This window comes from Cupressus sempervirens, chromosome 3, assembly GCF_028749045.1.
Source record: "Cupressus sempervirens isolate cs-2001-9-10 chromosome 3, ASM2874904v1, whole genome shotgun sequence".
In the NCBI taxonomy this organism is placed as follows: Eukaryota; Viridiplantae; Streptophyta; class Pinopsida; order Cupressales; family Cupressaceae; genus Cupressus; species Cupressus sempervirens.
The window spans coordinates 132,017,228-132,029,989 of record NC_143120.1 but is presented as its reverse complement, the minus strand read 5'-3'; positions in this window follow the sequence as shown (position 1 = coordinate 132,029,989).

Sequence of the window (12,762 nt, the reverse complement as noted above, 5' to 3'; positions counted from 1 at the left end):
TGGCTACTATTGTGGGTTTTAAAATTCTCTGTGATATATATATAATTTGGGGTTAATATTTTGAATAGGGTTTTAGAGTTTGAGCTTGGGCTTTTAGTATTTTAGTTATCTGGTAACAGCAAGCTATTAGATTTATATAGTGGAAAAGATTATTTATCTATTTTAAATCTGACTTTAAATTAATAAGACTTTATATATACATTGGTATATGTAAGAATGAGTACGTATGTGTGTGTGTGTGTGTGTGTGTGTGTGTGTGTGTGTGTGTGTGTGTGTGTGTGTGTGTGTGTGTGTGTGTGTGTGTGTGTGTGTGTGTGTGTGTGTGTGTGTGTGTATAAATAATTTTTGTGTGTATATATATATATATGTATAAAAATATATGTATCAACATATATGTATTTCCTTATGAATAGATTGTTAGAATTGAAATATATATATATATATATATATATATATATATATATATATATATATATATATATATATATATATATAATCATGAGGTTATTGTGGTTACTTGTTTTCTGAAATGGGAATTGTTTGATTCTGGTATTCAGATTTTAGTAAATTATGGAATGTGTGGATAGTGGTAGTATTGGCATTTTTATTTGAAATGTATATAAATTTCTTAAAATTGTTTGCCATTTAACTGACTTGTCTTACAATGCATCATTCTCTCAATATAGAAGTTGTAAGAATACACTGCTGTGTATGCATTGAGGACTAATTTTAGTTCAATTCTTGGTTACTGAGTAATTTTGGATCTAATTAGGATTAAGAGTACATCACAGTACCTGATTGTAAAATTTATTGTGTAATGGAAATATGTTATAAAAAAAAAATGGTTTGGATTTTATACTTGTATCTATGTATGGATTTATCTTTTATTGTTTGTTTTTACTTTTTTGGTTATAGTTGGGTGTTACACTCAGCTTGTGCTAACACCACTTCCCAATTACTTAGCTTATCTCCCACTAAACATCTCAACAAATTACCCAAGCTTCTACTTACAACCTTTGTCTACCCATCTATCTGCAAATGGAATGTAGACCTAAATTTCAACTCAGTACCCATCTTCTTCCACAAAGTCTTCCAAAAATAACCAACAAACTTACTATCTATATCAGAAATAATACTTCTTGGTATTCCATGCAATCTCACAATCTCTTTAAAGAAAAGTTCAGCAACATGCTCAGCATCTAATGTCTTCTTACAAGGTATAAAATGAGCCATTTTAGAAAATTTATCCACAACAAAAAATATAAAATCATACCCCTTCACTATCTTAGGCAATCCAAGAACAAAATCCATACTAATGTCACTCCAAGATTTCTCAAGAACAACAATACGCGTATACAAACTAGTATTTTAACTTAATCCTTTTGCAACTTGACAAACTCCACAACTCTTCAAAAAATTTTGAACATCCTTATACATTTGTGGCCAATAATACTTGTCTTTCAACAAACTCAATCTCTTATCCATTCCAACATGTCCAGCCAATCCACCACTATGCTTTTCCTTGGTCAAATTCAACCTCATAGAACTTCTAGGAATACACAACTAAATTCCTTTAAACAACATACCTTCTTGAATGAAATACTCATCATAATTACTTATGTGAACTGTCAAATTTTTTGCTCTGCACTCTCTCCACGCTGCAAAAAAATTAGGGTCAATACCATACAACTCTTTCATTTCATCAAAACCAAGAACTTAAACCTTTATCTCAGTCAATAAAGAATGTCTTATGCTCAACACATCAACAAATTTGTTATTAACTCCACTCTTATGCTTGATCACAAATGTAAAACTCTGCAAGTACTCAACCCACTTCATATTCTCTAATTCAATTTATGTTGACTTTCCAAGTATTGTAAAACTTTATGATCGGTATACAACACAAACTCCTTAGGAATCAAATAATGTCTCCACTTCTTGAAGTCTTGAACAATAGCATAAAACTTTTGGTCATACACAGAATACTTCCTTATAGCATCATTCAACTTTTTACTAAAGAAAGCAACATGTTTACCTTCTTGACTTAATATAGCTCTACCACTAGCATCACATTCAACTTGAAATACCTTATTGAAATCAAGCAAAGCCAATACATGTAACTCAACAACCTTTTGTTTCAAAGTATCAAAACTCTTATCAGCTCCATGCATCCACTTGAATTTCTTTTTATCTCCTCTCTTTCTCTCAGTTATAGCATTACAAACAGAACTGAAATTTCTTATGAAATTTCTATAGAATCTAGCAAAACCATGAAATAATCTTACCTCGCCCACATTATCAGGTGTAGGCCATTTCAAAATTGCTTTTACCTTCTCAAGATCCATCTTCAAACCATCAAATAAAATCACAAATCCCAAATACACAATCTCCTCTTGCATAAAAGAACACTTCATCAAATTAATCATCAACTTGTCCTCTTTCAATCTATGCAATACTTGTCTAACATGCTCAATATGTTCTCCCTTAGTCTTACTGAATATCAGAATTTCATCTAGATAAATAATCACAAACTTACCTAAGAATCTTTTCAGAACTTCATTCATCAACTTTATGAAAGTACTAGGTGCATTAGTCAAACCAAAAGGCATAACCAATCATTCATACAAACCATCTTTTGTGTTGAAAGCAGTCTTCCATTCATCACCTTCTCTTATTTTGATCTAATGACAACCACTCTTTAAATAAATCTTGGTAAAATACTTTTCTCCACTCAAATAATCCATTATGTCATCCATCTTTGGCATAGGAAACCTATATTTCATTGTGATATTGTTAATAGCTTTGGAATCAATACTCCATTCTGCATTCTTTTTAGATGCCAATACAATAGGTACAACACATGGACTCAAACTTTCTCTAATCAAAAATTTCTCCAATAGCTCATACACTTGTCTAATAAGTTCTTCATTCTCTATAGCTATCAATCTATATGGTGCTTTGTTAGGAAAACTAGCTCCAAGAATTAGATCCATACAATGACTTATACTTTTCATTAGAGGTAAACCATCGGGAATATCCTCTACAACAATTTCTTTATACTTATTCAACAATTCTGCAATTTCTTCTAGTACTCAATCAATACTATCATCTTTCACTCAGTCCTTACTATCAAAGCTTGGTCCTCTAGGAACTACAACAAAACAAACTTGGTTCCTCTTCATTTCTTTTTCAAATTGTTTCCCATTAACCATGCAAACTTTTATTACAGTACAATTAACCTCATATGGATTTTCAATCAAAGGTAGCAATATTTGTTTCTTCCCATTCATCCAAAGAGTGTATTGATTCAATCTTCCATCATGTATAACATATCTATCATATTTCAAAAATCTACCCAACAAAATATGACAACAATCCATAGGCATAATATCACACAAAACTTCATCAAAGTAATGTCCAATCTTGAACTTCACAAGGCATTGTTCACTTACCAATATCTTATGCTCATTTTTTATCCATGAAACATGATAGGGTTTAGGATGCTTCAACTTCTGTAATTGCAACTTTGTAACCATCTCTTCTGATGCTAAATTTGTAGAACTTCCACTGCCAATGATTACCTTGCAACATTTTCCAACCATCTTACGTCTAGTTTTGAAAAGACTTCTCCAAAGGATAGGTTCCTCATCACTTCCCTTATTACATAATGTTCTTCTCACCATCATATTTTCTCCAACCTCAGGTCCACTTGGTGAACCTTTAGTGTCTCCTCAAATCACAACATTTTTGTTACCTTGCCCACTTTCAGAAGATTTACAATCAAAAGATCTATGCCCTTCTTTACCACATCTAAAACAATTACCATGAAAACCACCTCTAGGATAAGAATTACCTCTTCCTCAGTAAGAATTAGTACCTCCTTGGTAAGAATTACCACCTTTCCATTCAGTCTTGTTTCTATCATCACCCTTCCATTTAGATTTTTCCTTGTCTTGCACAAAATTGTCAGATCTTCCACCTTCTCCATAGGATCTACCTCTGCCTCTCTGAAATCTATCATCTCTACCTCTTTGTCTTTGTTCATGCTTCTTGGTCAAGATCTCCTTAGCTTTCAAGGCATATTGATATGCTTCCTCCACACATTCTAGCTTCACAAAACTTATTTAATCTTGAATTCCAGATCTCAATCCATTTATGTACCTTGCATTTTTCTCAACATCATCATCCACATGTCTAGATCTGATGTCCAACCTATGGAATTCCTCAAATAATCTTTCAAACTCATGTCTCTTTGCCTCAAATTTTGTATCTTTCTTAACAAGCTAACTTGGTAATCACTAGGGAGGAATTTGTTCTTCACTTTGTTCACCATCTTCACCCAATTTTTGATTGTTTCCTTTCCTCTCCTTTGTCTATTAGTTTGCAAATGCTCACATCATAGTGAGGCATTTCCTTTCAACCTAGTAACTGAAATCTTCACCTTCCTATTATCAGGAGTGTTTTCATACTCAAAGAACTTCTCCATTTTAGAGATCCAATCTAATACATCATTGGTATCCAATTTTCCATCATAAGGAACTACTTCTACAACATGCTTTGAATTTTCCCTAGACAACACTCTCAACAACCTTGCTTCATCTTGACCTTCTTCAAGTTCTAGATTAGGGTTTGGTGCTACTACTTCATCATCACTTACATTATCAAGATGTGTTCCTCTCCTCTGGGATGTCTCCACAACATTTGATATAGCTGCAATTTCTCTCAATGTATCTAATATTGCATTATCAACATTTCCTCTACCTCAAACCATCTTTACAAATCAGGTTCCTACAAGATTGTAACCCTCTGCAAGTCGTAGGTCAAATCCTCATATTAGCTACCCCACAACAAAATTCACTTAGGGTTCTACACAATCAAATATCCACAAGGATGAAACTCAAGCTTGGATACCACCTAACATATGGAGGGGTGAAGAACTAGGTCCAACACCATACCCATCTCTCTAAACTACCATGCAAGAGTTAACACAGTGGAAACACACAACATAAAGAAAAACAACTTATGGAGGAGAAGAGTAAACACTTATTGATTCATCAAATGATCAACATACATACCCAGCTGTAAGGCCTTCTGGGTTACGACCAAATACAAAAATAAAATTCTCAAATCCATGATCATAGATAAGTTCACATTTCCAAGCACATATCATCCTTCAATAACCCTCTAAGTTCTCTCTCTAAGTTTCTCTCCCTTTTCTTGCTAAAACTCAATCCTAGGCCTCCTTAGGTACTTGTGTGGCCACAAGTCAGCCTATCACGAAATTAAACCTTACATTAAATGTATGCACAATCATAAGTCAGCTCACAACAAATATTAACTACCTATACCAAAATTAAATGCAAGCAAGGTTGGCCCAAACTAGAACCAGACACAGACCACTCGGCAAATGAAGACTTCACAAAAACACTAGCACTCGACAACCACATGAGCTCGACATCCAAAGAGTCACTCAACAACCATGGAGAACTCGGCAACCAAAGGATCACTTGGCAACCAAAGGAATCACTCGACATCAACTAAATTCTCGGCAATCATGGAAGCTTGACAATGCAAGACATTGCAACTTGGTAGAAAGGAAAACTGAGAATATGTAGGATATCAGTGCAACCCAGGATGATCCTACATTAGTTAGGGTCGAGCTTGTCCTTGACCTAGGTTAGGGTTGAGGTCAACCTTGATCCTTTAGGTCATCCTTGAACTAGAAATTCAAAGTCTTCAGCTTCATATAGAAAGTTGTTAGAAACAAGCTAGAGAGAGAGAGAGAGAGAGAGAGAGAGAGAGAGAGAGAGAGAGAGAGAGAGAGAGAGAGAGAAGCAGAATAGGGGGGAAATAGTTAGATTATGCAAAGACCTATTCAAGGTGCTTGATATGGCCCCTAATGACTTACTCGGATAGATAAACTCTCTTAACATGGAAGTGCTTCCATTTTAAGATGATATAAAGAGAAAAGAGAAAATAGACTAATGGAAGTACAGTGCATGCTATCCCTAATGACAGACATTCTTCAAGCACATATTGCAGATGTAGATGCACTAGTTGCCAGAGCATCGATCAACATTTTAAGTGAACTTGAAGCACTCCTAGCCAACATAAAGAGTGAGACCATTGCTCTCACTAAATTTAAGGCATCATGGGATACCCATCTTCCCACCACACAGGGTCAATACAAAGATGCATTCAACATCCTATAGAACCCTTTATCATTGATGAGAAAAAGGAGGAGAATAAAGAAATAGAGAGAATAGAAAAATGATGATAATACTAAGAAATAACAAAAAGGGGGAGATTATAAAAAGAGGGAGAACATATTAAGGAGAAAATAAAGGGAGAATGACATAATAGTAAAGTAAATATAGGCAAGAGGAGAATGCAAACATGGGGAGACATAATAGAGAAGAAGAGAATAAATTAAATAAAGAAGAATGAGAGTAGATAGGGGAAGTTGTGCAAAGAAAGGAACACAAAGAAGAGAGCAATAAATCAAATGAGACAATAACATTTTTTAGGGGAGATCTAACAAAAAAATGCTAAGTCCATATACCATCTACATAGTCTTCATCGATACAGGTGAATAGATAATAAACATGAGACCAAGGTTTTTCCATCAAGGAAACTTCGCAAAGCATAAAGGATATTGGTGGTGAAGGATGTTTTTCCATCAATACCGAAGGGGGAGATTATTGACCTTACAATTCTCTTTGGCATAAAGGTTGTAAGGAGTGCTTTTATTGATGGACAAATTTGTTGATGGGACAAATTGATTAAGAATAGGTCGAAGGAAGAAGGCACAAGATGTTAAAATTACTGGTAGAAGAGAAAACTAGTATGCACCTATGTTCACCATGCCAATAAAGGAAGACATGTATGCAAGCTAGTTAATCCAAGTCATCAACGGGACGAGTCACCATGGATGTGATGAGAGAGTAATGAGTATAGTGGATGTGATAGAAGTGAAGAGAGAAATGACACAAGCAAGCAAGGATGAAGGTTACCATTGGTTCACAAATGGACTAGCAAGGCTACCATTCTAGACCCTAGGTTTAGGGGTCATAGGTTTCCTGTGAACATACCAAGCATGGGATTCAAAATTTTAATTTTAAAATGAGCAGGATAATTTATTTATGGGTAATTGTGCACTAACATCACAGAATGAATATAAGTGATCAAAACAAAAAGAGAATATTGTTGCTAAAGAAGTTGTTTGTTGAAGAGTAGAGAACAAAGAGGATGAAGAGTGTGTAGAAGAACACACAAAGAAGAGAACAAAAATGAAATAAGTTGTGAAGAAAGAGGATACATCAAAAATCTATTGTAGACAACCAAGGGGAGAGGTGAGAAGAAATAACTCACCAAGCAAACTAGGAGATCAATGAATCTTTGAAGATACAAAGAAAAGACCTACACAGAAAGCCAATACCACATTTAAGGTCTAAATACATTAGATTTCTTTTGTACCATTGCATCTATTTGTAGCTCTTCACAGGGTAAGCTTCATTGGTAAGCTTAGTGTAAAATCCCCTCACAAGGTGTCTCTCAGAAGAAAACTTGTAAATCCTCTAACAAGGTGGCTTTTACAGGCTCGCGCAATGTTGATAGGTTATAGGCATTCCTAATAGTATGCATGTCTAGAAGAAACACTTGTAGCTCCTGAAATGGCAACCCTTTGTATGCATCATAAGGGCTAGTGGATATATTATCCCCACCATGGTTTTCACCCTCTAACCAAGGGTTTCCACCTATAAAAACATCTTTGTGTCAACTTGTTGAATTCTTATGTGTGTGAACTTACTTTCTTCTCCTTAACAACATTTATCTTGGTTTTAACTATCAAGTGGCTTGCATTAAGTATAGTTAGAGTGTTTAACAAAGTAATTGGTTTGGGAGCTAGTATTGATTCACGCCCCCTCTCAGTATCATTTGGGACCAACACTCTTATGCAACTAGATCTCGTAATCCTCAAGTACATAATCATCCTTCACCATTGACACCATCTTCTTCCAAGAAATTACAATACTCTTTCCTTCATTGCTTCTCTCCTCTTATTCAAAGTTCTACCAAGTTAAAGTTGTTCCCTTCATCTTCGGTTTGGCTAATTTTAGTTTCCAAGCTTCAATAATCTCCTCACACTCATAATCATTTTCTAATGCCTCAAGCTAGTCCATGATCGTTTCTACATCCATTTTACCATTGAAAATTGGTAATTTCCATGTCCTTCTATAGCTCTCCCTCCTATGGATTTCAAAACATTTAAGATAGCTTTTTAATCTGCAAACATGTTCTCATCTTCTAGTTTAGTGATCTCTTCTACATCCCTAGCTTCTCCCTTTGCCTCTGATGGTCTTTCCACCTCTTTCATCTTTTCTACCAACTGCTCTAACTATTCTCTTAGCCCCTTATTCTCATTTTATTTCTCTTCCACCTTCTTAGTAAGTTTTTCATTAGTCACCATCTTGGGATTGTAACATACATTATCCTTATCCTGCTCTATATATATATATATATATATATATATATATATATATATATATATATATATATATATATATATATATATATATATATATATATATATATATATATATATATATATATATATATATATATATATATATATCGATTTCTTTCTCCAAGAAATGTTGCCTCTACTCTAATACCAAAAATGATGTAGAGCAACCTTTTGGTACCCTTTTCAAGGGAGAAATTCAACTCAAACAGTTTCAAAAAAGACCAACTACATCAAAAATATACTTTTGAAAAAGTTCATGACGGGGACACAACCCAAAGCACAGAATGGACACAACAGGAAAGGGAAAATTTTATTAACTTTGTAAATAAGCTAATACATTTGGTACGGATAAAATAGACTTCAAAACATGCCCTATGGGCTTACAATAGCATAAATCTGGGGATAAATTCTTCTCCCAGTACCTTCTCTCAAACTCCACTCCTAACTACCTTTTACAATGCCAGAAATGTTCTTAAATAGACCTTGGAGGGTTAAGGATTAGGAATACATTCTAGAAAGTGCTAGTAGGCATCCATTGACCAAATAGAAGGCTCTAGAAGTCGCATTAGAAGTCAGCACAAAATTAGAGGAATCCAGAAACGGTAACCGAACTTTCGAGAGGCATAACTTTTGAACCGTAGCTCCGATTGACGAACTGTTTACATTTCTGGAAAGCTCTCAAAGCACTCTATAGCCCCATGGACAGCTTCACTTGTCTCCCATTTTTTGGCCCTATTCAAGTTCATTTAATGCCCTTAAACTGACTTTGAAGCATTCTTAGGATATCTCCAAAAATTGAAAAACTGCGATAACTTTCAAACCGTGGGGCCTTTTGACTTGATTCTTTTTTTGGAATGCTCTAAATTACAATGACAATATTTTGAACAATTTACACCTTCTAGTTCACCAAAATTATGGCTCAATTACATACTCCTATTTTTTTGGCATCTACACGTATCCCAAGGTGATTAAAAACTCTAACCCAAAACACTAACAGTGGAACTGTGAGAGTTGGAACCTTTATTTGACCCAAATGGGTATCCAAAAATGAAAACACATGAAACAGAAACTAAGTCTAAGTAAAAAAAAATTTAGGTGACATAGGATTGCCCTTATACCTCTGGATGCTCCTGCATCAGTTCACTTCCCTATTCTCCGAATAGCTTGATCATACCCTCAATAGGCCATGACTTAGTTCCCAAACAACTCCAAGACATCAACATACTCTTTGTTCATTAGGTGTCCCTAACTAGGCTATATGAATCCATACCCCTCCAAACTACACTCTACAGCTAATGAGACTCTACCAACTTGGAAAGGTGTTAAATACTTCAAACTAACATGCTCCAACCATTAGGTTCGATTTCCCAATTCATTGGATCATACTTGCTTCTATAAGGGCCCTAATTCCTAAGTAGCCCTACTAATACACTTTTTCCCTATTAACTTTCAACTTCTCCAAAAGACTTGAGAAGCTAATAGGTGTTCTAGATACCCTTTTAGGACCTCTATTCAATTCACAAACATCAACTTCTGACTCTCAATACAAATGCCATGATATTGCCAATTTGTAGAGGCCTAATATGCCTAATTAGCCCTGATTTGTTAAGCAACCACTAGTTTTTTATGAGACACAACCAAAACAATGCTTGGAACATTTATGGGACACCAAAGATATCCTAAATCATGAGTTTAGGCTTCCCATTTAATACCCATAACATGTTGTAGATGTTTCTACCACTGTGCATTAAGTGGTCACATAGAGATGTCCACATAGGTCATCATTTTTATCTAATCTCCATATAGATACTCAATAAAGGTTTTCAAAATCCTATAATACATGGGCCAAGCTTGAATTTCCAAAAGGGTCATTGAAAACTAACTGTGCCAATTCAAGCTATGGTAGTTTTATTTCAAAACGCTAGTTGTAGGTTCAAAACTTGACCCGTCAATACAAAAATGGATTATCTCACAACCCCTAGCACTTGAGAACTTCAAATTTCACGCAAATGAAAGACAATACAATATTCTACCTTATTTGGCTGGTTCATCTCGGTCCCATGCACAAGTCTTAGTAACAACAAAATTATAAGCAAATAGTAGTTTTTCATTACTCCATCACCACATTACATCATGAATGCCACTCAACTTACTTCTACTTGACTCCATTTGACTTCTAAGACCTCCTAAGCACCCGACTCTTGGTTTCCAATAGTTGCACCTGCCCATGATTGTTGGTCGGCTTCCAAGATTCAAAATTTTGCAAAAGTTGCAAAGTTGCATTTTTTGCAACTTTACAACATTGACAAAAAAAAGTTGTCAAAATGACAACATTTTGAAATCGAGAGGTGAGATCAACTTCCCACTTGACAAGACCCTCCTAATGACTCAAAATACATAACTCAAAATTAACACCTGATGTCCTCACTTGGTTATTTGGCCCAGATGGCTTATGAACATGCCAACATGGAAATGCCATTACAACTAGGACTTGTTGCTCAACAACTAAACAAAACCAAACATATAACTTCACTGTAATCCTTGATTCCATTTAAGGTCCTAAGTGACTGTATTCTCTATTTTGATTTTAGTAGGTGCCCCTACACCAATTTTAAAACCTATAATTTAGTCGTCTTTAAATCCATTTAGAGATCTTGACAAACTAGACCAAAAAAATTAACTTCATATAATTAGACCCCAAGTTATGATTTGAGTTTCATATCTTCTTCCATTTAGTAAAATCAACTAGACTGAAAAATCATAGTCCTCTAACAAGTATAAATGGAGAATATAACATCAGATTAAGTCTTACCCAATTCGATCTGTATTATCCCTCAATTCAAAAACACTCCACAAAAGTCTATAGGCTTAATAGACCTAAATTGTGGTATGTCGGTCAAAAACACTCACATGATAAAAATTTAAGGATTGGAATGTTCCATCAATCAATTTCTTTTGAAGTTTTCCTTCTCTTGAGAGCTGTGCTTTTTCATGCTGGATGGATCCAATGTCACCATCTTTAATCCATTGAAGACTAGATGTACAATGTTTAGATGGATAAGAGGGGGATCCTTTCCTCTATAAACTTTGAGAAAAGAGAATCCCAATGCAAGTCAATCACATAGACTCCAAGTGGTATACAAAAAGAACTTGGTACTTGTCCGGACAGCACGCCTTTGGTACTCAATTCCTTGGAAATGGCGTTTATCAGAATCAACTTACCCACAAGAAGTTTAGGCTTTATCAACAAGTGTACCTTTCCCATAAAATGCAATACAAATGTCGGCCCTTTGGTGAAGGGGTACGTTGCTTTAGTTTCTTGATAGCTATCCAACTTGTGGATGTTGACAAGTGCCATCTTCCCCATCTTATGTTTTCTATGGAAGAATCCACACGCACCTTGAAATGACACTCAATAAAGCAAAGGCCAAGCGGTACATATTTTGACTCATGCCTCGCTTCTTAATGTTATGATAGTGTATTGATTTATTTTTGCCTCAAGATTTTCATCATTATTACTCTGAAAGCTTTTTTGTTTGAATTGGTTTAAAGGTGAGATTGGGTCTATTTTATTTTAGACTCTATTGGTGACTCGTCAACCTTTGTAGCACTTGGCTATAGGTGAGTAGTAAATAATTAAATGGAAAGGAGAATCACTTTAGAAGAAGAATGTTATGTATTTGCATTGTATATGAGGTTAGTTATGGATCTTTAAATTAATGTATTTGTAGTATACATAAGTTCAATTGTGAATATTTAAGTTATATTATTCAATTATAGATCTCCAAAGATGTATATTTCTGTTATATATAAGTTCAATTATGGATCTTTATTTGTATTAATTGGGTAAACATGAATGTATTCAATTATGTATGAGAATACTGTTGAGCATGTGTACAATTAAATAATGCAACCTCTAGAAATATGTCTAATGAAACAAATATTCAAAATTACATCTCCAATCTCATATTTCTTGTTATTATCACCCATTTATAATTGCACCCTTTAATCCTCCAATTGTCCTCACCTTAGTGTTAGAATGGGTTTTATACACTTGTTCATAGATAATTAGCAATTATTAAATGGAAAAGAGAATCATAGTAATGATATGCTAGGGAGATAGAATGATGAAAATTTATGTATTTATATTATAAACAAGTTCAATTATTTATCTTCATTTTTATTAATTGTATGATATATTTGTAGAAATTTATATCAATGTCTACATGCTTAAA